Raw genomic sequence first — 23,522 nt, forward strand, 5'->3', positions numbered from 1 at the left:
TCACTATGTCTATTAAGAGGGGCCATGTGGCTGGCTGCACAGCAGATGGTGACATCATCCCTGGTGCCAGGAAGGGGTGCTTAGGAAACTTCAGGGCCACCCCATCATCTGCTACTTTTAGCTCAAGCTGCCTGGACAGAAACTATGTCCTGTATGCTAAGTGGCCCCTGAGTCTCAAAGGTCCCTTGGGAGCTGGGGCTACTTGCTTTCATGCATGTGGAATTTCCACTCTCTACAGGGGATCCTGGACTGTGTTGGCTTGATCTTCCCCATCTCCATGCTATGTGGAGTGTGGGAGTTGTAGTCCAACACACTTGGAGGGCACTAGGTTGGGGAAGTAAGTCTTAGGCCATTAGTGGACACCAACCCTGTATCTATGTTGCCAGATTCTGTGCCCGCAATTCTATGTAAGTCATGGCAGGTAAATATTTAGCCTTTCCTGATAAGACAGAGAAGATTCCTCCTGCTAACCTGGATAGCCACTGACAATGATGACTGGTTCCTTTGAGCTGGGAACTGAGAGAGGAAAAGGTGTTTCTGAAGTTAGTGGTTGAGGAAAGTGACCGCCTCTTTAGGCCTTTTCTAATTCATGGGTGAATTGGGAGAGTAAAATGAGTTTATTTCCTTTGCAATCAACTGGAGTCTCTTGAAGTGAGCAGCTTTCTAATTAATATGCTTCTATATTTAGCAGAAGTAAATTAAGGTAACCTAGAAACTACTGAAAAGAACAGATTAAACTTAGAAATCTAACTTCCTTGCCATTATATTCTTGCTGGCTTTTATGAAAATGATTCCCCTCATCTTCCCCCCCCCCCCACGCTTTTCTCTTGAGGGAATATGTTCTCCTGCCAAGAGATCAGAAATCTTAGCTACTTACGATTTTTTAAAAATCCCAGCTTCCATGTACTAACTAGAAGCCAAAAAACACCCACTCCACACACTGCAAGCCAACTACAGAGATATTTTAAAAAGAAAAAGCTCCTGCAAGAAACTCTGAAAAGAACCCTATGTGTGCAAGAACAGACGGTTCCTCCACGAAGGAAGGGCCAGGCAAGGATGGGGGCAAAGGACCTGATCCACTGCAAATCCTCCTGCACGTGAGGATTGGGGCCAAGAACATGGTGCAGCCTGTCAGAAGGCAGAAGATCACATCTGCGGAAAGCCTGCCTGCCTTTCGAAAAATATATGTCCCGCATCTTAAATACATAACTCAGACAAACAATCTATCATCTGTCTGTCTGTCTGTCTGTCTAAGAACCCGATGACCAAAGTTTAAAAAAAAACAATAAAGAGCAGAAAAAAATTAAAAACAAAAGCCCTGAAGCACCATATACAGTAACTGATTCACAACAGAGGCACACTTATCTTAGGCTCTCTTAGCATCCCAGCCCTAACTCCAAGGGAAACAGTCAGGCCTTTAACAGCCTTCTGGAAGGCCAAGGGGGCCAGGGCTGTTCCACTGGAGAGATGCCAAGATGGAGAAGGCACGCCCCCTCAGTCCCACAAGATGGCATTGTTTAATAGAGGGGATCTGGAGTGTGCCCACCCAGTTGGATCTGGTAGAATGGACAGAAGCCCTCTGAGATAGATGGCCCCACAAGTATTCTGGTTTTCTAGACCTGGTTATGTGCCCGGGCCTGGGGGCCCAAGTGTGTTAAGGGCCCCATTTCTTGGCTATACTAACATCTATGGCATTTATTTACTTGGCAACCATATATATTTATTTTGTATTGTTTTAATTGTTTTAATATATTTTATGGTTTTTAATGACTGTATGCGGCCCAGAATCACTTGTTGAGATGGGTGGCTATAGAAATTAATTAAATAAATAAAATAAAATTCTGGCCCTGTGCTTTAAAGGTGATAATCAGCATTTTGAATTGCACCTGGAGTCATTCTAGAAGCCCATGCAGCTCATACAGCCATAGTGATGCACAGGCAAACTTTGATGTGCCCTGAACTATATAGACGGCTGCATTTTGAACCAGTTAAAGCATCTAAATGTTCTTCAGGGGCAGCCTCAGATGTGGTTTGCATGCTTGTGATTCAGCATATTGTAAAATTGTGGGTTGCAAACAATGGTTAATGGCTTAGTAGGTGGTGTAAACTCATCCAGTCTACCTAGTTCAGGAAACCATGATTAAAGTAAGCTGGCTTAGTGCAATGTGTGAACACAGGCAGGGAATGCCAGGGAAATCTGCTTCCAGCCTCAGTTTATTAGGTTCAAAAACCAAATTGCAGAGACCCTGGCAACTCCACAGCAGCAGTCACATATATGTCCCTAAAAGGGAATGATCGTGGCAAAAGCTTCTGTTGTAATTTTAGCAAAAAAACTGAAGACTCGAGAAGTGGAGGTGGTTTTTAAGGACAAGGGAAGATGGAAAGTTCTTGTGCATCTTTAAGGGGCTCCCAGTTCTCTGGAGGAGACCTAAGGAATTTGAAAGATAATACTATGAACCTAAGTGAGACTTTGCTGGTCGCTGACCAAGATGGAGAGGAGCCGGCCCCTCCGGATCTAGAGCCTAAAAGTCCAGGGAGTGCTGCACTGGTCCTAAGGTGGATCTCACCATGTTGCCTAGGGCTGTCAGAGAAGGTTTGCCAGTCTTTCCTCCCCACATAGAACCCCTGCCCTTCCATGCCTGCCGTTGAGCCTGTTGACAAGTCTGGAGGGAGCTAACAGTGAGAAGGCAGAGCGCAGGGCTCAGGCTTTAAGGCAGGTATTCGTGCAACTATGGAAACTCCCTAATTGTGGAATTGATGTTTGGCAGCAAACAGTGCAATTGCAGAGAGATGAATTCTGACTGAATTTAGGCAGGAAAGGAACTGAAATTGGTGTGCTGAAACTTCCACAGGCATGCTACATCAGTTGAGGTAAAAAATCCAAAATCCTCAGTTTTCACCCACAATAAAAGCACACACACAAGCAGATATGTGCACTGAAAAGTCCTCCCTCTCCCCTTGTGTGGTGTCATTTTGTCATTCAACGTTCCCTGCAGCCTCTGCGGTCTGAAAGCTAACCGTCCAGAAAAGCTGTCCCTTGACTGGAAACGCTGCTGACCTCTCTGCTTTGTAACTGCCAGGAACCACCAGGACCTGGAAGGAGAGATCTGGCCCAGGAGCAGCAAAGGCATTCCTGCCCAACAGGCCTTGTAGGGGGAGCACTGTAGGCCTGCATGTCTACCCTGTGGCCTCCAGAGTTTCTGCTCAGCTTAAGATTGGTGGGGGGGGAGGGGGGGAGGTCTCACAGAAGTCAAGGGAGTCAAGCAGCTGGAGAGGAGCTGTTGGTGTGTAACATGGGTTGCAAAGGAGAGTGACTGTATTCACAGGACACATTATTCCCAAATGCAGCTAATGGCATGATGGAGAAAGTTGGTTCACATCACCTGCTCAGACAATGGCTGGATTCCTATGGCGTGCCAAACAGCAAACTGTTGAACCCCATTTCAGCCTAGTCTACTGGGCTGTGTTATCTAAACCTATGCTCTAACAGCTGGATTTAAATCTGACTTAGCATTGCATTCTCCATCCCTTTTATTTCTAGTCTGATGCTCATAATTCTGGGTTGGCCCTATATTTTGAGGGAGAGCATGCTGGCAAATTCGCTGTTCATTAGCTCTGCTGTGCTCCAATCAACAGTTGTCCTTGCTATCCACTCCCAATTTCATCTGAGCACCCCTGGGAATGGCAGGAAAAGTCTTTTTCCTCTCCAGGTGTTGGTGGCTCCTCTCCTCACCCGGAGTCCATCTACTTGTCTAAACTCAGTGCAAACCCCCTGGAAGCTGGCCAGGAAATCCCATTTGCTCCGTTGGCTGGGGAGAAGTGTGGCTGAATGTAGGCCTGAGAGAAGGCCTTCCTTGGAGACAACATCACCTAAGGTCTGCCCGCAGAAAGGAGGAGGGTCAAAATGGCCAGGCCCTTGAATGATGCCATGCCTCATGCTGGCTGGCTGAGGAAAAAAGCTTACTTTTGTGGCAGAGAAAGGAGCAGGAAGGAAAAAGAAACAGACAATGTTACAGTTCTCTGCATTTGGTATAGCCTGGGCTGCCTTTCTATGAAAGTGGAGTCTTGGGATTGGAGGGAGGCTCTGTTCTGCCACAAGGGGGTTGAGCACAAAAGCCTAGATTTGTATCCCTAACTGCTGACTAGAAGATCCGAAGGCAACAAGATGCCACGGTGGCTAAGATCAATTTCCTTCCTTTCAGAATATTAATCAGAACCAAGCTGTGCTGAGCAATTAAAATGCTGAATGTACTTCTCTCCATCTGCAGTCGGTTCAATGACAGAAGGCACTGTGGAAAAGTGCATCTGGGGAATGAACTGATGAGTTAATTGGGGAATGAAACAGTGTTTGGTGTTTAGGAAAGAAATGACGTGCAAGAGTTCAGAATAGTTCTGGTGTTGGTGTAGCAGGACAGATTTCCTGCAAGTACAAAGATCTCTCAGCCTGCTGTTCCCCCACCGTCCTGCCAATGCAGAGGACATTAGGGAGCACAGGCTTTCCATTCATGGAGTCCCAACTCAATCCATGACACCTCCAGTGAAAGCTGAAGCAAAATCCTGGATTGGATTTATATAGGAGCTCTGTTCCCTGTGAAGGCAGCAATATTCAAAACACAATAAACCAACAGTAAAGTTCAATATCTGCTGTGGCATCAGGTATAAAGGAACGTGTGGTGTAGTAAAACACTTTTGGGCTATAGCATATGCAAGCCTCTCTCAGTCAAAAGAACCATCATAAAAGCAGACAGGGAAAAATAGGATATTAAAAAAATTTATATATATATATATATATATATATATATATATATAATTTTATTAGGAATTGTGATTATAATAGTAAAATCTAATACAAACTAAAGGAGAAGAGAATAGAAAGGATAAAAAGTGCAAGGAAAAAGGAAAAAAGAGAAGAAAAATGTAAGAATATAATAAAGAGAAAAGAAATATATAAAGAAGTGACTACTGACCTTCATCACAACAAGTATAAACAAATTTATTGACTCTCCACCCCCTCTAAGGTTACAAACATTTATCTCTTTATCCCATCCTTTATCTATAAACAAATCCATAAAGCATCATCTTTTCAATCCTGGTGTCAGCAGAAAGTCCATAAAGTGTTGCCAGAAGTAACGACATATCTTGTTTTAACCTTGATCAAATAAATCAACTTTATATTCCTTTCTTTTACTTCTAACAGTCTTAATCTTTAATTCGTTCAAATATTGTTGTAGGATTTGATTTCTCTTCATTTGTTCTTTGTCCTATCGCATACAGTTCTTCAAGGCTTTAATAAGCCTCTTCTGTAAATCCAATTGGAAAAAATTGTCCAGGTCACTCACTTGGTTTATCATTTGTATTTCCCTTTTGAATTTAAAACATCAGCCAATTCCTTTTGTAGATCCAGTGAAACACCCTTTTCCAAGTCATTCTCTTGGCCTGTCACTTGTAAAATCCACTTTTGGTACCATCTCTATCTTGTCAGATAAAATTTGTTCTACACCTGTCATTTCTTCAATAACATCTTTTGGACCTAGACTATCCACAGAAGCAGACATCATTACCGACATTGTTGATATTGTGGCTACTAATTTCTGACTCCATTCTTCAAAAGTTTCCTTCAGTATTTTCATTATTATAACATTTTGTGTAACTTTACAGGCTCATACATCTTCCTTCTACCTCAAAACTTTAGCCCCCTTTAGTCCAGTTTTTGAAATCATGCAATTGCTTATCTTTGTTATGTCTTGTAAAAACCAAAACAGAATCTGTTTCCCGTGAGAATGTTTGGAGAATGATTTGGGGCTTGTGCTTGGATGGTCACAGGCAGGCCTTTCCCATTCTTCCTCCCAGCGTGGTTCTCATTCCTTCTTGTGCTGAGCATTTATCCCCAGTTTTACTGAATGTGGGGGATAAGTGACAGTCAGCCTCTTTGGCGAATCTGATGGTTGCTTTGCCTACTCAAGGACAATGCTCCTTCTGTGAAGCCCTGCAAAACCCATAGCCCCAATGACCTCTGATGGAATTATAAACAGGCAGTCTGACTTTTATCAGTTCTCCCTTTGGGTAAAGTTACACAGGAAAACTCTCTTTGGAAACCAAAACTGAACTCCACTTCTTCAGGCCTCTCTGCCTGGGAACAACTTATCAGGGGATATTCTTGTGCCATAACAAAGCTAGGGGGTTGTCACAGTCCCCTAAAACGTGCTTCCTGGGCCTGTGTCCCTTTGGGAAGCTCTTCTCGTGGCAGTTTTTTCTCTGTGATTCTCAGTCATCTTTCAAGATCTGGAGAGCTGGGCCATACCAACAACAATGTCCTGCTCACTCCCTCCCCCATTCCAATTGTAGCTGTGCAGGTTTTGTCACCTGCAGATAGCTATGTCCTTAAGGAACCAAAACCTTGGTCTCCACAGGATGAAAGATAGTGACCCCTGCCTTTGTGCTCTCACAGAGGCACTTCTCTGGATGAGTTCAGAAGATGAGATGCATCAGGCATCCACAGTAGCAGTGCTTTAATTGGGCAGCCCCCAAGAAGCATGAACAGGAACAAATTTGGCCACTAATTACCCGCTGAGATAGACTAGATCATCAGAAGAGCAGGGAGTAGTGAATATCATCTGACTCTGCCAAATGTTTGCAAGCATCCCATGTTGGCAGGCTTGGTTGGGATAAGAGATGGAGAAGGGGGAAATTAATAACAACAACAACAACTGCCTATCCTTGGGAAGGACTTGATAGGTGGATAAAAATGCCAAACCCAGTCTAAAAACATCTGGCTGACCATGTGAACAACAATAGTAATTTATCTAATTTATCATTTGAACAACATCATCACTGACAAAATTACCATCAGTCAATTGCAAAAGGCAGCTTTACTTGGAATAGCTTTCATCCTGCAATGTTACCTTTAATATTATTAAACAGCAACATCTGCCTATCTCAGGTCCTTGGGAAGGACTTGGTAGGTGGACAGAAATGCCAAATCCAGTCTAAACATCTGGCTGACTGTGCAACCAACCATAATAATTTATTAAATTTGTATGCTGCCTGACTCCCAGTGACTCTAGGCGGTTTACAATTGTTTAAAACATTTAAAAACAAAGAATAATAGGGAAAAAAACCACAAAACCAGCACAAGACAAAAGAACAACAATGGCAAAGAAAATAAACCTAGAGGACAACAGAATTGTAGGGTGCCACAGGACTTGGTACTCTCTCCACTCCCCTTTAACATCTACCTGAAGCCGCTGGGTGGGGTCATCTGTAGCCACGGGGTGAGGTATCATCAGTATGCTTTTTTAAAATAAATTTTATTGCAAGTTTTACAAAGAACATAAAAACTAACACAAACTAATAAAGAATAGAAGAAACAGAAAAAGAAAGAAAAAACAAAAAGTGCAGAAAGAGGGAATAAAAAGAAATAGAAGAAGCTTCGGATTTCCTTTGCAGTAAATGTAAGTACAATTACAGAATTATCTCTTACACTATCGTGACAAAAAAAGCTCACTTTTTTCTATTATCCATTTTTTTTTCTAATCATCCAAACCAAAAAACACAAGTGCATTTTTTTCCGTTTCATGCAAAACCTTTATAAGGGGTTTCCAGTCAGCCTTAAATATGGATACTGTTTTTTCTCTGATCAAAGAAGTCAATTTAGCCATCTCTGCAAGTTCCACTGTCTTCACCAGCCATTCCTCCATGGTGGGGAGTGTTGAACCTTTCCACTTTTGAGCGTATAATAGTCTTGCTGCAGTTGCCATATACAAAAACAAAGTTCCATGACTTTTTTCTAGTTGCCTGTCCATTAGTCCCAAAAGAAAAGTCTCTGGTTTCAGTTGTACTTTAATCTTTAGGATCTTCTGAATTAATATATATATTTGTATTCAAAATTTTAAAGCTTTTTTGCATATCCACCAAACATGATAAAATGTCCCTTCATATTGGTTACATTTCCAGCAAAGATTCGAGGTACCTTTATACATTCTAGATAATTTCTCTGGTGACAAATACCAACGATACATCATTTTATAAAAATTCTCTTTAAGGCTAGAACACAATGTAAAGTTCAATCCTTTCACCCACGTATTTTCCCACTGATCCATTTGTACATTATAACCAAGTTTTTAGTTATAACCAGAATGTATATTTTATCATACATTCTTTCATTTGTTCTTCTCCTGTCTCATATTTCAACAAAAGTTTATACATTTTAGCATTAACATGTTCATTAGTACATAATTCCGTTTCAAACTCAGCTTTACATTGTTCAAAACCATGAAATCTTTTATCCACTTTAAACCTTTCTGATAATTGTGCATAAGAAAACCATTGACAAGCATATCCTGCTGCTATCAAATTTCCTCTTGAGGCACCATCAGTATGCTGATGATAACCCACTTTGTATCTCTGCCCCTGGTGAAGTAGACAGCGCTGCCAACATCCTGTCAGTGTCTGAAGGCTGTGGGGGTCTGGATGGAGAACAACAGGCTTCGGCTCAACCCTGGCAAGACTGAGTGGTTTGGGGTTTGGGGGCCTACTGGCTCTAGGACTATACCATCTTTGGTTCTGTGTGGGGCTGCACTTCCCCAGACAGACCCTGTGTGCAGTCTGGGGTTCCTTCTGGACTCACCACTCCTGCTCAAAGAGCAGGTAGCAGTCGTGGTGAGGAGGGCCTTTGCACAGCTTTGAGTTGTGTGCCAGTTGCCAGTTGAGACTCTATGCTCAGTCACTCATGCCCTGGGCACCTCCCATATGGATTACTGCAATGCATTCTACATGAGGCTGCCCTTGAAGAATGGGCAGGGCAGTTATATGCGCACCTAGAGCTGCTCACATTACACCTCGGCTCTGCGAGGTACCAATTTGCTTCCAGGCCCAACACTGGTGATAACTTATAAAGCCCTCTTTGGCAGGGGCTGGATTATCTGAGGGACCGCCTCTCCGCAGGGACATCAACCCATCCCATCAGGTCCAGCAAAAGAGGCTTGTTGTGGGTTCTGCCCACTAGAGAGTGCCATCTGGTGAACCCAGGAGGAGGGCCTTTTCTGCTGCCACACCAGCCCTAGGAACATCACTCCCTACAAAGGTCAGGCTGACCCCGACCTTGATGGCTTTCTGGAAGGGCGTGAAGACCTGGCTTTGCATCTGGCCTGGGGATCGGAGAGTGGTGTGGAGCCCATAAAGTGGCTGTGCTCTCTGGGGACTGCATTGTATGGCTTTTAATTGTTCAATTATTTTTATGTTTGTATTGTTTGCATGGCTGTTTTACTTTTTTATTTTTATGGTACTGCCTATGTTTTAATTGAAAGCTGCCCAGAGTCATGAATGTGAGATGGGCAGTTATATAAATTGAATAAATAAATAAATGCCGAGGCATGCCCATCACTCCACACATTGAGCAGGAGCTGTGACTCCAGGAAAACCCCCAAAGTGCACACCATCCTTGAACAGGGAAGTGCAGCCCCATCCAAGGTCAAGGTTGGAATATCCTCAGATCGGGGCAGTCCAAGTACCCACAGCCACTCAGTCTTGTTGGGAGGTTCTTCTCCATCCAAACCGACACAGCCTCCAGGCACTGGGGCAGAACCTCGGCAGCCTCCCTTGGCCAGCCCAGAGTCAAAAGTTATAACTGGGTATCATCAGTGTACTGATGATACCTTACCCCAAACCAGTGGATGACCTTGCCTAGCGGTTTCATGTAGAATTGAACCCTGCAGCACCTGACAAGTGAGGGGCCTAGGGACTGTTTCTCCCTCAGAAGGATATGTGGTTGACGGTATTAACGATGCCAGAAGATCAAGATCAAGGATTACAAGGATGGATGCACCACCACCATCCTGACTCTGCCGCAGGTCATCAACAAATGCAACCAAAGCTGTCTCAGTACTACATCCCGTCCTGAAACCTGACTGAAATGGGCCTAGATAATCCATTTCCTCCAGGGTTCTCATCAGCTGCAGACCAACCACCTTCTCAACAACTTTCCCCAAAAAGGGAAGGTTGGAGATTGGTTGATAGTTGTTGAAGACTGTTGGGTCCAAAGACAGCCTCTTGAGGAGGAGGTGCACCATCACCTCTTTCAAGGCTAGAGTACCACTTCCTCTGTCAAAAAGGCTGACACTATTGCGTGGACCCACAGGTCATCTCCCTGGCCACTTTCCTCACTTCTGGGCCCTGTAGGCAGCGGAAGATGACCAGAATAACTGCTTAAGTCAGTGGTGCTCTCTTAAAGCTAAGATAGGTGCTTAGAGGGCACCATTTTCTCCTAGGTACTTTCAGCACCAGCATGGCTAGAATTAAAGCAAATTCCCACTAGCTCCTTCTGGGATCCAGAAGTGATTCTGAAGCTTATGCAATCCAGCAGGATCAGGTGGTCACCCATCACCCCTTAGAGGTGGAACATCACAGTAGGACAAAACTTGAAAGAATGGTTTGTTTGAGAAAACCACCACCACCACCAAGAGTCTTGTGGCCCCTGAAAGACTAGAACTGTGTATTGATAAGCTTCTTGGCTCACAGGCCAGTCTGTTCTGAAGGCCTCACAATTTCTGGATGTTTATGCAATTTGAAATGTGTGACTCTTCAAAGGGCCACAAGACTCTTGGCTGCAAAAGAGTAACACAGCTGCCCTCTGAGAATTATTTACAAAATAAAAAGAGATCCCAGACACAAAAAGGCCATGCAGCTCTTGAACGTTGCTGTCTGAGTCATCTGAGCCCCCGTGGGGTGGGGCGGATATGGCTTTTGTGCTGGCCTTGTTTTCTGTTCTAGTGGGATGGGCATGACCTTTCCTGTGGGGACAGGGGCATTTTCCTGATTCTCCTTCTGGACTTGGCTCTTTAGTCCAACAACAGGGAATTGTTCTGTAGCTGCAGAAGAAACTGTCTTGTCAATAGGTTTCTCGGTTGCTACAGCAGCTTTCTGTAAAAGGGAGGATATAAATATAGAAGAAATTTGTAAAGAACTTTTATTTCTAATTTGAGAATATGGACATGATTTTGACCCAAAGTGTTGGATGATTCCAGAGTGATGCACTTTATAAAACGGAGGGTGTACATGAGTGTGTATGGATACTTTCAATGCATTTCTTTGAATGAACTGAATGAAGTGAATTCATCCTTGGATTAACATTTCCCACACAACTAAGGTTCTTGGGGCACAGACGACTGCCCAGCTGAAGGCCCTCTCCCTTTATGGCATCTACGATGCATATAAAAAAGGATGCTCACATAGATGCAGCTGCCATCGAGTTTTTCCTCCACCCCCTCCCCTTTTGGAAACTCAAGAAACTCTTTCATGTTATCCTTTCAAAATAACCCTGTGAAGTAGGCTGGGCTAAGACAGAGCCTTGGCCCAACATCACCCAGCAGGCACTTGAAGGCATATCTCCCCCTGTCCCAAGCCAGCACCTTAACCACAACTTCATATTGACATCACATTAAATTTGGTGGACTAGAATTCACTTAGCAAACTTATAAGGCTACTGCTGTAAACTTTTATCGTGTACAAATGAGGACAACATTCCTGTACCATTGGCCCTTTTTCTCCTATTCAACTAGATTAATGCTTTATCACATGCTGCCTGTATTGAAGCATGGGCATGGCCTAATCTGCTTCATACCTCCAAACTGGTTGCTGCTGGAACAGGTGGTTTGGATCCCTTGGGCCCAAGAGAGCGCTCATCGCTGCTTACAGCAGGCCTTGTATGAAATTCTACACTAAATTAAAGAAACTCCAGGATTTCTGCAGCGATTCCAGACAGAACTTTCATTCAGATCATTGCCTTCCTGGGCAATTAGAGCATTTCACCCCCACCCTGGCCTGATCAATTTTACTCAGCAGCGCATGGGTGCAGCTCCTCAGATTCAGCAAGGACAAAAGAAGTTTGGGGTTCCAAGAGATGGAAACATTTGTAGGCACGGATTCCTCCGTGCAGAGGAAAATGTGATTGAAATATACCAGCTGGAGAACTACTGGTGAAGAGACGTCCTTCTCCTCCCACACAACAAAAGGGCTTCTTCTAAAGGAAGACATCCACAGCGAGGTCTCTGGGGTGTGCTGAGGAAGCAAGTCTGAGGCGCTTCCTGAGTCACCATTTCCCTGGCTGGTGCTGGGGGGCTCCTTCCCTTGCTGGCAAGACTTGGGGGGAGGGGGGAGACAGGCCTCTTGTCTGGCTGGCGCTTAAGAGAAGGGTTTGGTTTGGACAAAAAGAAGCTTCTTTGCAACGGGCTAGGCGGTGGCAGCAGATACATCAGCCTCCCACCACGTGGGGCCTCCCAGCAATTATTCTTCTAGGTGGGGAGGATGGGGCAGGTAGTCCACCACAGCTGGGCAGCACCAAGCTGAGAAAGGAAACAGGCCATGAGACACACGTTTATGCCCTTTTTTCCCTGGAAGAACGGGACTGAATGCCCAGGATGGATAAATTAATTGGTTGTGCAATTGATTGTTGTTTTCCCCCAGAAATTTCCCCCAGACTTTCTTTTGGATTAGATATTCTGGGTTTTAATTATTTTTTATTGTTGCGTCCTGTAAACCGGAGCTGTACAGATTATAAATCTAAGTGTGGCCTGTAAATCTAATTCATGCATGAAAGAGGACTCCTGGGGAACAGAGAGGGATGGCATATCCCACTTCATTCTCTTTGGATACATGTAGGGTTTTTCTCAGAATTGTGAAAACCAGAAACTGAGGGACAAACTACCCCCTCCCCCCCAGTGCAGAAGCCTGTGTGCTCCCCAGTGAGAGCCTTTTGGCCCATCCTGCCCAGAGGCTCTGGGCAGAAAGGCAACTCCCCTCCCTGATTTTGGGGTGGGGCTGCCTCCCCCTCAACCCTCAGACATGCTGTCCATTTTTAGCAAATTGATGAGAAATAGCTCTGTGATTTCCCACTATTGCTTGGAAGAAAACCACAGAAGCCAAAGTAGGCTACGTTCCCTCTCCCCGCCCCCCACAACCTCAAAAACCAACTTCCTGGAAACCCCGCTGACCATTTTGATGATGTCACCATGTCATCTCCCACCCACTGCAGAAAAAGAATGGCTGCCCCCCCCCCCGCTTCCCCCAGCCCGCCTCTCTTGGCCTATTTCAGCGAAGGCTTCTGAAGCCCCTGCGGCATTTGCCTTTTTTTCAGCGCTCCACCTGGAGCGGAGGTGGCCGTGAAGCCGCCAGCCACAGTTCCTGGACCGTTTGCTTTGCTTCAGAGGTGCAGGAGAAAGCTGCTTGGGGCTTGACTTGCAAAGAAGAAATCTTCCCTTCAGTGGGGAACAAAGTAAGCTAAGAAGGGGGCCCAGCACAGAGACGACTTTTGCTTGCGTGGGGAGGGGACAGCACATGTCCTCTGAACAGGAAACCATCCAAGAAATAACCCTTCTGGCTGGATGCAGGATGCCAGGATGGGAAGATGCCAGAGGCTGCTTCTCAGAGCCTTGGCTGGGCATTTCCACACAGCCGTCAGCCTTAAACCTCTCGTCCTCTTGCACAGCGCCGGGCGAGCATCCATGCTGTGGTGCTCCTTTTTCCCATGTTGTGGCCAGTGCTCCCTCTAGTGGTGTGTGTGTGTGTGCACGCGTGTGTGCGTGCGCCTCCACAAAAACCAGCCAGCTGGTTGCCTTTGCTCTTCCATGCATGGTTTCCTCTGGCAGTGAGGAAGAAAGATTCAAAACCTGGACCAGCCACAGTGGAGGGCTGGGGCGGCATCCACACAGGATCCGGCCCTTGGGAGGCCTCAGGACAGGGGGTGGATAAGGCTGGAATCCACCCAGAGGGGAACCAGCACCTCTGCGGCTTTTCCTCCAGACCTGAGCCACAGCAGTTGTCCCATGGCATTTGTGGGAACGGAGCCTTAGTTTTCCATATTCTGCATAATACCAGTTTAGCTGGAATGGAGCACTCAAGACATTAAAAGCCAAACTAGACACCACGTTGCATGAATACACCTAAGGGCCTTACATATATTGAAACAATTTGCTGCCATAGGAAGAGAAGTTTTGAAAGGGGAGCTCTACTTGTTCCAATGGGACCTTTCCTGAAATGCAGATCACATGTTTTGGAGCTTATCAGGAGAATGATGAGGCAAGAAAGAGTTAAATCCGCCCCAGCCCATCCCTGCTCAGCCTTTTCTCCATTGCTATTTGCATAGGAAGACTTGGTCTCATCCACATGGCAGAACTAAAGGGCTGGTATTTTCTGCAGTCAGTGATCACTAAGGGTTTAAAGAACTGGCACCAAAGAAGCCATTCTCCTCCTCATTCCCATGGCCAGAGAGATGGGGAGAGAAGAGAGCTGGTTCCCCAGCTTTGTTTTCCCTCCCATGTTAGCTGCCTGGGGGGAAAGCCATCACCAATTGCTGCCCTTGGAGTGGTGGGGCAAGGATAGGGGTCTGGACAGAGGCTTTAGCCACCCATCACGTAAGCTGAGTGATAGGTCACAGGTGCAGAGTGTGTGCACTGGTAAGCTGTCACCTTGGCTAGTCCTGAACCCACTGATTGTCTGTGAGATTGGTCAGCCTCTGCCCAAAATAGCCCACAGGATGGAGGAGGACTGTAGAGTGAAGCTTCGCCCATCTTCCAGCCCACCTCCCTGTCCATTACGGTATTTTTGGACAGACATTTACGGAAGACAGATAGACAGTCTCCTGAGTTATCACCCACCACCCAAACTGCTAAGTGGAAAATTGGCAGCAAGTCAGGGCAGCATCAGTACCCCATGGAGTTTGCAGAATGACCTTAGCCTCGGCAGAATGGAACTGTCTCATTGAATTTATGGGGGATGTGCCTCGGTAGGACAGCCAGCAGCAACAAGCCGGTGAAAGCAGTTCCCACATTACCTGCTCACATCAGCTGAATTTCTTGAACTACTTAGCAGTGCACGAGCATCACATGTGTAGGAACTGGTGTGACAGATCAGCAGTATCCTCAGGGATAGAAGGAGCCCATGTAAGGCCAGAGATGTGCCTTGCAGAGTGAACTATGCTCAGGCTTTACCTGGGAAGGTTCCTTCTGACAAGGGAGACAGTCCTGTGGCCCAAGACTAAAAGGCCCTGCAGAGCAGCTCCCAAGGGCTGGGGGGGCTGGGGGGCATGTCCATACCATCCAGTCGGAGTGGAGGCATTGCCTATGGAAAAATGACCGCCTGCCCAGCATTGCTTGTGACACACTTTGGATGATGCTCAAGAAAAGACAGGTGAGCTCAGCGCTCACAGTGGCTCAGGCAGGGCCGCAACTAGGGTCTGCGTCACCCGGGGCAAACCTGGATTCCGTGCCCATTTTAGCGCCCCCCCCCAGCACTCATTTTGGCATCCCCCCCCCGTGCTCATTTTGGCACCCCACCAGTGCGGCGCCCAGGGCACATGCCCCAGTTGCCCCCCCTAGTTGCGGCCCTGGGCTCAGGGGCAGGTTAGGGACAGCACTGTGCACTGCCATCCTTGAAAAATAGTTAGGGGGTGTCTTTGCACCAGGGCAAACAAGTTCCCATACCATTTGGCCATGCAAGGAACTGAAAGAGTTACTTCGAGCCCTGTCTGAGTAGCACTTGCTTCTGCTACTTGCCAGGCAATAAAGCCTCTTTCTCTGACAGTAGCAACAACAGCTGCAAAGTGTTTGAGTGGAGGAAGGGAACAGATGGAGGGGAGACACCATCTTTGGAGGGAAGGAGCAGGAAAAAAAAGCTCCGCATAATTGCAGCTGCACTCAAAGCTCAGTAGAGAAAAGAACATATGGTGTGGCTGGACTGGCATATTTCCTGCAGTTGCCTTTCCGAAAGCTATTCCTTCTGCTATTGCAGGAAACAGCAGGACTCTGGTGCCTCCTGAACCAGGGCCAGAACTTCATGCCTGAGGGCCCTCCTGCCTGGGACTGAGATGGAGTGGATCTGGCTGCAGTGGGAAAAAAGGCTGTGGGAGCAGGAGGCCTGACCCTCTGCCTGTTATCCCTGTCACATCTGTAAATAAGTCCTTCTGTACTTTCTTAAGTCCCATTTTAGAGGCAACAAGTAAAAACATGGGACAAAGCCTCAGAGAGGGGAAGTGCCTCTGGGAGCATTGAAAAGCTACTGAAATCTCTGCCTTGGTCAGCTGGGCCGCACGACAGCGGAAAGTGCAGCTGTTGAGACTTGCTCTTTCTTTCTAAGCAAGGTGCAGAATTGGCTTTTGCAGTGCTTACTTCTGCAGGCCAAAATGAAAAGGGAAATGTTCAGATTAATAAAGACATTCTTCTATTTTCTCTCTTTTTCAAATTCTCCTTGTGTTTATACAACTCAGGGAACCCGGAAACAGACTTCAGCCTTCTCCCCACACCACACCCCTCCCAGAATGGCAGCATCCATGCACGCTTCTGAATGTATCTTCCAGAGTTGTTGTTCTAGTAATGTGCCTTGTAGGACACAGCCTGGTTGGGAGTGTTCGCATCAGGACTATAAACACCTTCCCCCTTCTAAAAAGTAACACCAAACTGCCATGGTTGTGAGCTTCACATAACTTCTGAGGCCTGCTCTGGCACATCCAAGAACTGGAAAAGGCCTTTGGTGCAAAGGCAGTCCCCAACACCTCTTCCAACTGTGGGATTTGCAAGTCCTCAGAGGCTGTTCACAGCAGCTTTGTGAGGGAATGCCTGCCATGGTGGTGCCTCTGTGCAGAGCAATGGGGCAGTCGCACAAGCCCTGAGCCCAGCAAAGCGCAGAAAATCCATCCGGGAAGTGTTTTAACAATTATTATTATTATTATTATTTATTAAATTTATATCACTGCCCATCTCCCCCAATGGGGGACTCTGGGCAACCAGAGCACTAAATAGCACTAAAAACATAGCCACATACAAATTACATTAAAATATACATAAAAACAAATGTAAAATCCAAGTGGAGATGGAACACAATCACTAAGAGGTGCTATGGCGCCAGCCATCCCCAGGTGGAGCTATCACTCTCCCCCTCCCAAGCAAGGCGGCAGAACCAGGTCTTCAGTTTCTTCCGGAAGTCCGAGAGCGAGGAAACCTGTCTCAACTCCAGGGGCAAGATGTTCCAAAGGGTGGGCGCCACTGCAGAGAAGGCCTGCCTCCTGGACCCCACTAGATGAAATTCCTTTGCTGATGGGGTCTATAGCATGCCCTCCCTGCCTGACTGGGTGGGACGGGTCGATGTTACGGGGACGAGACGGTCCCTCAGGTACCCTGGTCTCATGCCTTGTAGGGCTTTAAAGGTGATAACCAACACCTTGAATTGGACCCGGAAGCAAACTGGTACCCAATGCAGCTTGCGTAACAGTGGTGTCACATGGGCTGATTTTATAGCCCCGATAACTGTCTGCGCAGCCGCGTTCTGGACCAGCTGAAGCTTCCGAATACTTTTCAAGGGTAGCCCTTTGTAGAGCACATTGCAGTAGTCTATATGGGAGATGACAAGGGCATGAGTGACTGTTCGGAGGGCATCTCGATCCAGGAATGGGCATAGCTGGCGCACCACCCAAAGATGTGCAAAGGCCCTCCTGGCTGCGACTGCCACCTGCTCTTTGAGCAGGAGTCGTGAGTCCAGGAGGACCCCCAGGTTCTGCACTGGTTACGAATGGGGCAGTGCCACCCATCCAGAACCAAAGATGACAGCTTCCTGGAACCCAAGGAGCCATCAATCCACAGCCACTCTGTCTTACCAGGGTTCAGCTGAAGCCTGTTGTTCCCCATCCAGACCCCCACAGCCCCCAGGCACCTGGAAAGGGTGGAGACCACATCACTTACTTCACCCAGGATGGAGATATATAACTGGGTATCATCAGCATATCCCATGGTCTCATGTAGATGTTAAATAGGAGAGGAGAGAGTACCGAACCCTGCGGCACCACACAGTGGAGGGGTCAAGGGCCAGATCTCTCCTCTCCTATCACCACCAATTGGGAACGGCCCTGGAGGAAGGAGGTGAATCAGTGCAAAACTACACCGCCTACCCCAACCCCCTGAGCCGTCCCAGAAGGATACCATGGTCGACGGTATCGAAAGCCACTGAGAGGTCCAAGAGAGCCAGGGTGGATGCACTACCTCCATCCCGCTCCCGCCTGAGATCATCCATAAGTGCGACCAATGCAGTCTCCATCCCATATCCTGGCCTGAAACCTGACTGAAAGGGGTCCAGATAATCTGTTTCCTCCAAAATTCTCTGGAGCTGCAACGCAACCACTTTCTCAACCACCTTTCCCAAGAAGGGAAGGTGGGACACAGGGCGAAAATTGCCCAGTATGGTAGGGTCCAAGGATGGCTTCTTGAGGAGGGGGTGCACCAGCACCTCCTTAAAGGTAGCTGGAAACACCCCCTCCCTCAAGGATGCATTAACCATCACCTGGACCCAACCACAAGTCACTTCCCGGGCTGATTTTATCAGCCAGGAAGGGCATGGGTCAAGCTGACATGTGGTGGCATTCACAGTCCAGAGAATCCTGTCCACTTCCTCAGGCCCAACAGGATCAAACCATTCCCATATAACAGGGTAAGTACATTCCCCTGGCATCTCCCCAGACTCTGCTTCATGCTTAGAGTCCAACTTAGAATGGATCTGAGTGATTTTATCCTGCAGATGCTGTGAAAACTCTTCCGAACGGCCCTGTAGGTGGGTCCCTAGATCTACCTTTCCCAAAAGTGTTTGAGTGACCTTAAACAGGCATTCTGCGGATGCAATAAGAGCGGAGAAATATTCATGTTTCACCACTCTTACCACCACAAGGTAGGCCTTAACATTGGCTCTAGCTTGTGTTCGGTCAGATTCAGTCTTCGCCTTCCTCCAGCAATGCTCCAGACGTCTCTTAACCCTCTTCAAAACCCTCAACTCCTCCGTAAACCACGGGGAGTGATGGGTCGAACGAGGCAAGAGAGGACGCACAGGTGCGTTCCTGTCCAAGGCCATGGCCATGGCCGTATTCCAGGCCGTGGCTAGGACTTCCGCTGGACCATGCAGCAAGCCTTGGGAATAACCCCCAGCTCCCTCTGAAACCCTACTGGGTCCATCAGTTGCCAGGGGCGGACCAGTCGAATGGGTCCAGCCTCCCTGTGGAGCGAGGTGGCACAATAGAATCTCAGGGTCACCAGGGTGTGGTCTGACCATGACAATGGGGACAGATCTAACTCTCCCCTCAGATCACATTGCCACTGCTCCAACAAGAAAACTAAGACCAGGGTGTGACCACTGTCTCGAGTTGGGTCCTGGATAATCTGGCCCATGGCTGCCATGGTAGCCATGAACACCCGGGCCGTCTCCGAGGCACGTCCCAGGGATGGCAGATTGAAGTCCCCCAGAACCATAAGCCTGGGGAACTCCACTGCCAACCCCAAGATGGCCTCCAGCAGCTCGGGCAGGGAGGTTGCTACGCAGCAGGGAGGCTGGTACAGCAGCAACACCCCCAACTGTTCTTGGGATCCCAGCTTGAAAAACAGGGTCTCACAACCGGCTACTTGTGGAGCAGGGCCCCTGAAGGCCACTAGAGATTCTCTGATGACAACTGCCACCGCGCCTCCCCTGCCCTGGCGTCTCGGCTGGTGCCACACTTGAAACCCGGCCGGGCACATCTCGGAGAGGGCTACAGCCCCTTCCGAGCCCAGCCAGGTCTCGGTGATACACGCCAGGTCTGCCCCCTCCTCTGTGATTAAATCACATATGAGGGGGGCCTTGTTGTTCACTGACCTGGCGTTAAGGAGCAGCAGCCAAAGACCAGGGCTCGCGAGGGTCTGCCGTCCAGGGCCTGGGTATGACCTCAGAGGGCCGGAACACGCCACTGGTAATAAAAATAAATAGATTATGTGAAATTCTCCAAGGATTGGAGTGAGTGAGTTGAATGGTAGGCTAAGGCTGGGTTGTGGAATTACTAAAGGACAAGTATGAAAAATACAGGAGGGGGTGCATCCATTTCTGTTTTCCTAAAGAGTAAAGGTAAAGGTTCCCGTTTAGTCATGTCCGACACTAGGGGGCGGTGCTCATCTCCGTTTCATGGCCGAAGAGCCAGCGTTGTCTGAAGACACTCCGCTGTCATGTGGCCAGCATGACAGTCACGGAACGCTGTTACCTATTTATCTACTCGCACTTGCATGCTTTCGAATTGCTAGGTTGGCAAGAGCTGGGCCGAGTGCAGGAGCTCACTCTGTTGCGCGGCACTTGGGTCTCAAACCGCCGAACTGCAACCTTCTGGTTTTTAAGCCTGGCATCTTAACTGCTGAGCCACCACACCCCCTTTTTTCCTAAAGAGACTAGTAGATTAATTTCTTACTGTTTTTTTAAAACTGTCTCAAATGTATAGGACATATAAAAGGTTTCCCTTGACATTAAGTCCAGTCATGTCTGACTCTAGGGGGCGGTGCTGACCTACGTTTCAAAGCCGAACAGCCAGCGTTTGTCCGTAGACATTTCCGTGGTCATGTGGCCGGCATGACTAAACGGAACGCCGTTACCTGCCCGCCGAAGCGGTACCTATTAATCTACTCACATTTGCATGCTTTCGAACTGCTAGGTTGACAGGAGCTGGGACTAGCAATGGGAGCTCACCCTGTCACGCGGATTTGAACCACTGACCTTCCGATCAGCAAGCTCAGCAGCTCAGCGGTTTATCCCGTAACGCCACCGCGTCCCTTATAGGACATATAGGAGTGAAATAATGATGGTTGCTTGCAGCTCAGGCATCCATGGGGGTCAAAAAAGTCAACATGGTGGCCATGACTACAATCAAAGCCCTCCACTTTTTTTTACATGTGATGCATGTAAGGCCATCTTGACATTTTCTAACTCCTCCCTGCAGATGCCCCTGGTTTAGGGACATGACACTGGGGAAACTGTGCCCCCCCCACCCCCACTACAGCAACTGGAGCCCATAACAGCAAGTGTGCTGGTTGTGTTCTCTTGCCTTCTGTTTCTCCTGCCCTGTGAGGTGTGTGACACATTCTAAGCCCTCTGCATATTTGCTGCATAGGCAACTTAACAAGCACAGTTCACTACATACCATTATGACTGAAACTCTCCTGGAAGTTGTTGGGCAGGAGGGAAACCAGAAAATCACACAGGTATAGCACAGATTAATTGATCAGCCATTTCTTGATTATACCATAAATTGAATGTTTCATTTGATGTGGTCCAGCCATCTTACGGATGCTCAAGAGCACCCTCTGCTGGTTAAAGTTTCAATTCTTAAAAATAGTTTTGCAGTGTAAAGGTAAGTTTTTATTTAATATTCAGAGAGTAAGATATATTTGATGCTTTATTTTGGCTGTGCATTGTTTGAATAAGGCCTGAGACTCTTCTAATGCTTGTTTTGAAATAAACATTTCTGAATTGTATATAGCAATTTCTTTTGTAATCTGATGGCATACAGTAATACTTCCTGCATTATTGTGCTATGCTGCTAATGTGGCAATTTGCCAGGAAGACATTATCTCCATTTGATTTGAACAAAAGACATCCCTGTTCAGCCATCCCACTGTGGCCCCACCCTGTTCAGCATCTTTTACATCAGTGACCAGTCAGGAAATGCCTTAACTTCTCAAGTTTTTTCTCCAACAACTCATCTTCAGGGAAATAATTGAAATTGGGGAGAATAATCCACATGAGTAAGTCAGGAGGTATGTGAGAGGGCGATGCATGTCCAAGCTGCTCGTTCCAGAATGATTTCTTTCTTAGTAAGATGCCACTGAGTCTAGTTTTATTCCAAACACTCACCAACTTGTAGCTTTTCAAGGGCATTCCAGTAATGTCTTGATTCTGTCCATCTACCATATCTGTGCTATCATTTTCTTCTGTTTCCCTCAGCTTTGCCAAATTAGGGTTTTTTTAGTCCATCATCTGCTCACATTGCATGCCCAAAGTATGTGAGTTTCTAATTGAGGATCTGTTTTAGTCCAGGGCTAATTGACTGGTTCTTTTTGCAATGCAGGTATTTGTTTACAACAGTCTACAAATCCATCATTTGAAGGCATCCGTTCTCAGTGTCCAGCTTTTGCAGCTATTATTCCCACTGGAAAGAACACAGCTGTACCTGTTCTGATCTCTATCATCACTGAAATGTCCTTATCCTTCATGAACTTGTCTACCATTGCCTTGCATCATAGGATTCATCTCCCTTTCTCTGGCACCCTGCTCATTTTTACTTAGTCTTGAATCTAAGAAGACAAAACTATCAATAATCTTCATTTCTTCATCAGCATCTCTAAGTTCATTTAGCACGCAGGTTACCTTCCTAATATTTAACAGTAACTCCTGTTTTCTTCCCCTTCCATTTTCATTTTTCTATAAAGCTCTAAATCTTCTTTAGTTTCAGTTTACAACATGGTGTTGTCCAAGACCTCCCTACAGGCTGCCACCCCTCCAGCTTCTGCCATATTTGGTGTCTCTGAGTTAGGATCTGCAAGGGGAGAATAATATTCCTCAGAAACATGTGAAGAGCACTTTTCTTAAAAATGAGGCAGCACGTACTTGGAATGGGGAGAAAGCAGAGAATTCACCAGAAGCAAAGCTTGGTTCTTCTTCCACTTGCGTGGCTCCAGTGGTTGACTCTTCTTGGTACCATAAGGACATCAAAGTCTTGTATGACTGGAGGCAGTAAACATCATGATTATGCTATGCTATTTAATACTAGATATTAAATTATGAAAAGTGACCAGCATAAAATAAATCTGGCATTGATAGTGTAAAAGCACATTTTCTAGCACAAGTGCCTGTAAGTCAGACTCACTTCCCCCTTGCATATCTGACACCTTCAGCAGGGACTGAGCTTCAGACAGCAAGCTTCCTGGGTGAAAGTGTGCCTCTGGTGTCCTAGAAACCTTCTCCTTTCTTTGACTTCTTGTTTGTGTTTCAGGCCACCTAAACTTTTTGCTTAGGCTCTCTAGAACAGAGGACCTGGATGACAGGTTCCTGAGCCTGACAGCAACTCTCCCGTTACTGATTTGTGTTCCTTTTGGTGTCAGCACAGCAAGTCCCAGACGGCAAATTCAGTTTCAGACACCTCCATGTCCAGAATGCTGGGATATTTATGAGGATATATATCTACAATGGGTATTTTCTCTTCAAGGAAGGAATTTTCCCTCTTAGTTCCATCAAAACTCTCATTCAGTTACTTGTTTTAATCAGTGAATAAATACCAGCTCAGTGACTTCTTAATTCTCTTACCATTGCTGAATTGCTTGTCAGATTTTTATTCTGTGGTAACTCAGCAACTCAACAAATGACTGGTGGAAAGCAAAAATAATATGGAACATCAACATCTGCTTTAAAATAGATTCCCAGATGCATCTTATCCAGAAGAACAAAATATACAGTGGCTGAATACATAAAATTATGGCTGGTTGTCGCTTAAGTATCAATTTTCCAATGAGTTGGTAGATAAATATAAAGCATAATTTAAATCTCCTCGCTTAATCTGCAAATGTCAGTAAAGAAATTGAAATGAAGTGGAAAGACTGGCAAAGTGAGATCAATGAAGCAAGGGTTGATCAGATGTTTGGTGCTGTTGATGGAGGATGAGATGGGCTTCAGCCCAGTTAGGCCCACAAATCATCAATAATTGGAGC

General features: G+C 46.6%; 1 protein-coding gene across 1 annotated transcript in view; it reads left to right on the top strand.

Annotated features, from left to right (window-relative positions):
• The window catches only part of CORO2B (coronin 2B), a 96,713-nt gene that overhangs the window by 49,046 nt on the left and 24,145 nt on the right, over nucleotides 1–23,522 (top strand). The window lies entirely within an intron of this gene.

The sequence above is a fragment of the Candoia aspera genome, chromosome 13, assembly GCF_035149785.1.
Source record: "Candoia aspera isolate rCanAsp1 chromosome 13, rCanAsp1.hap2, whole genome shotgun sequence".
Taxonomy (NCBI): Eukaryota; Metazoa; Chordata; class Lepidosauria; order Squamata; family Boidae; genus Candoia; species Candoia aspera.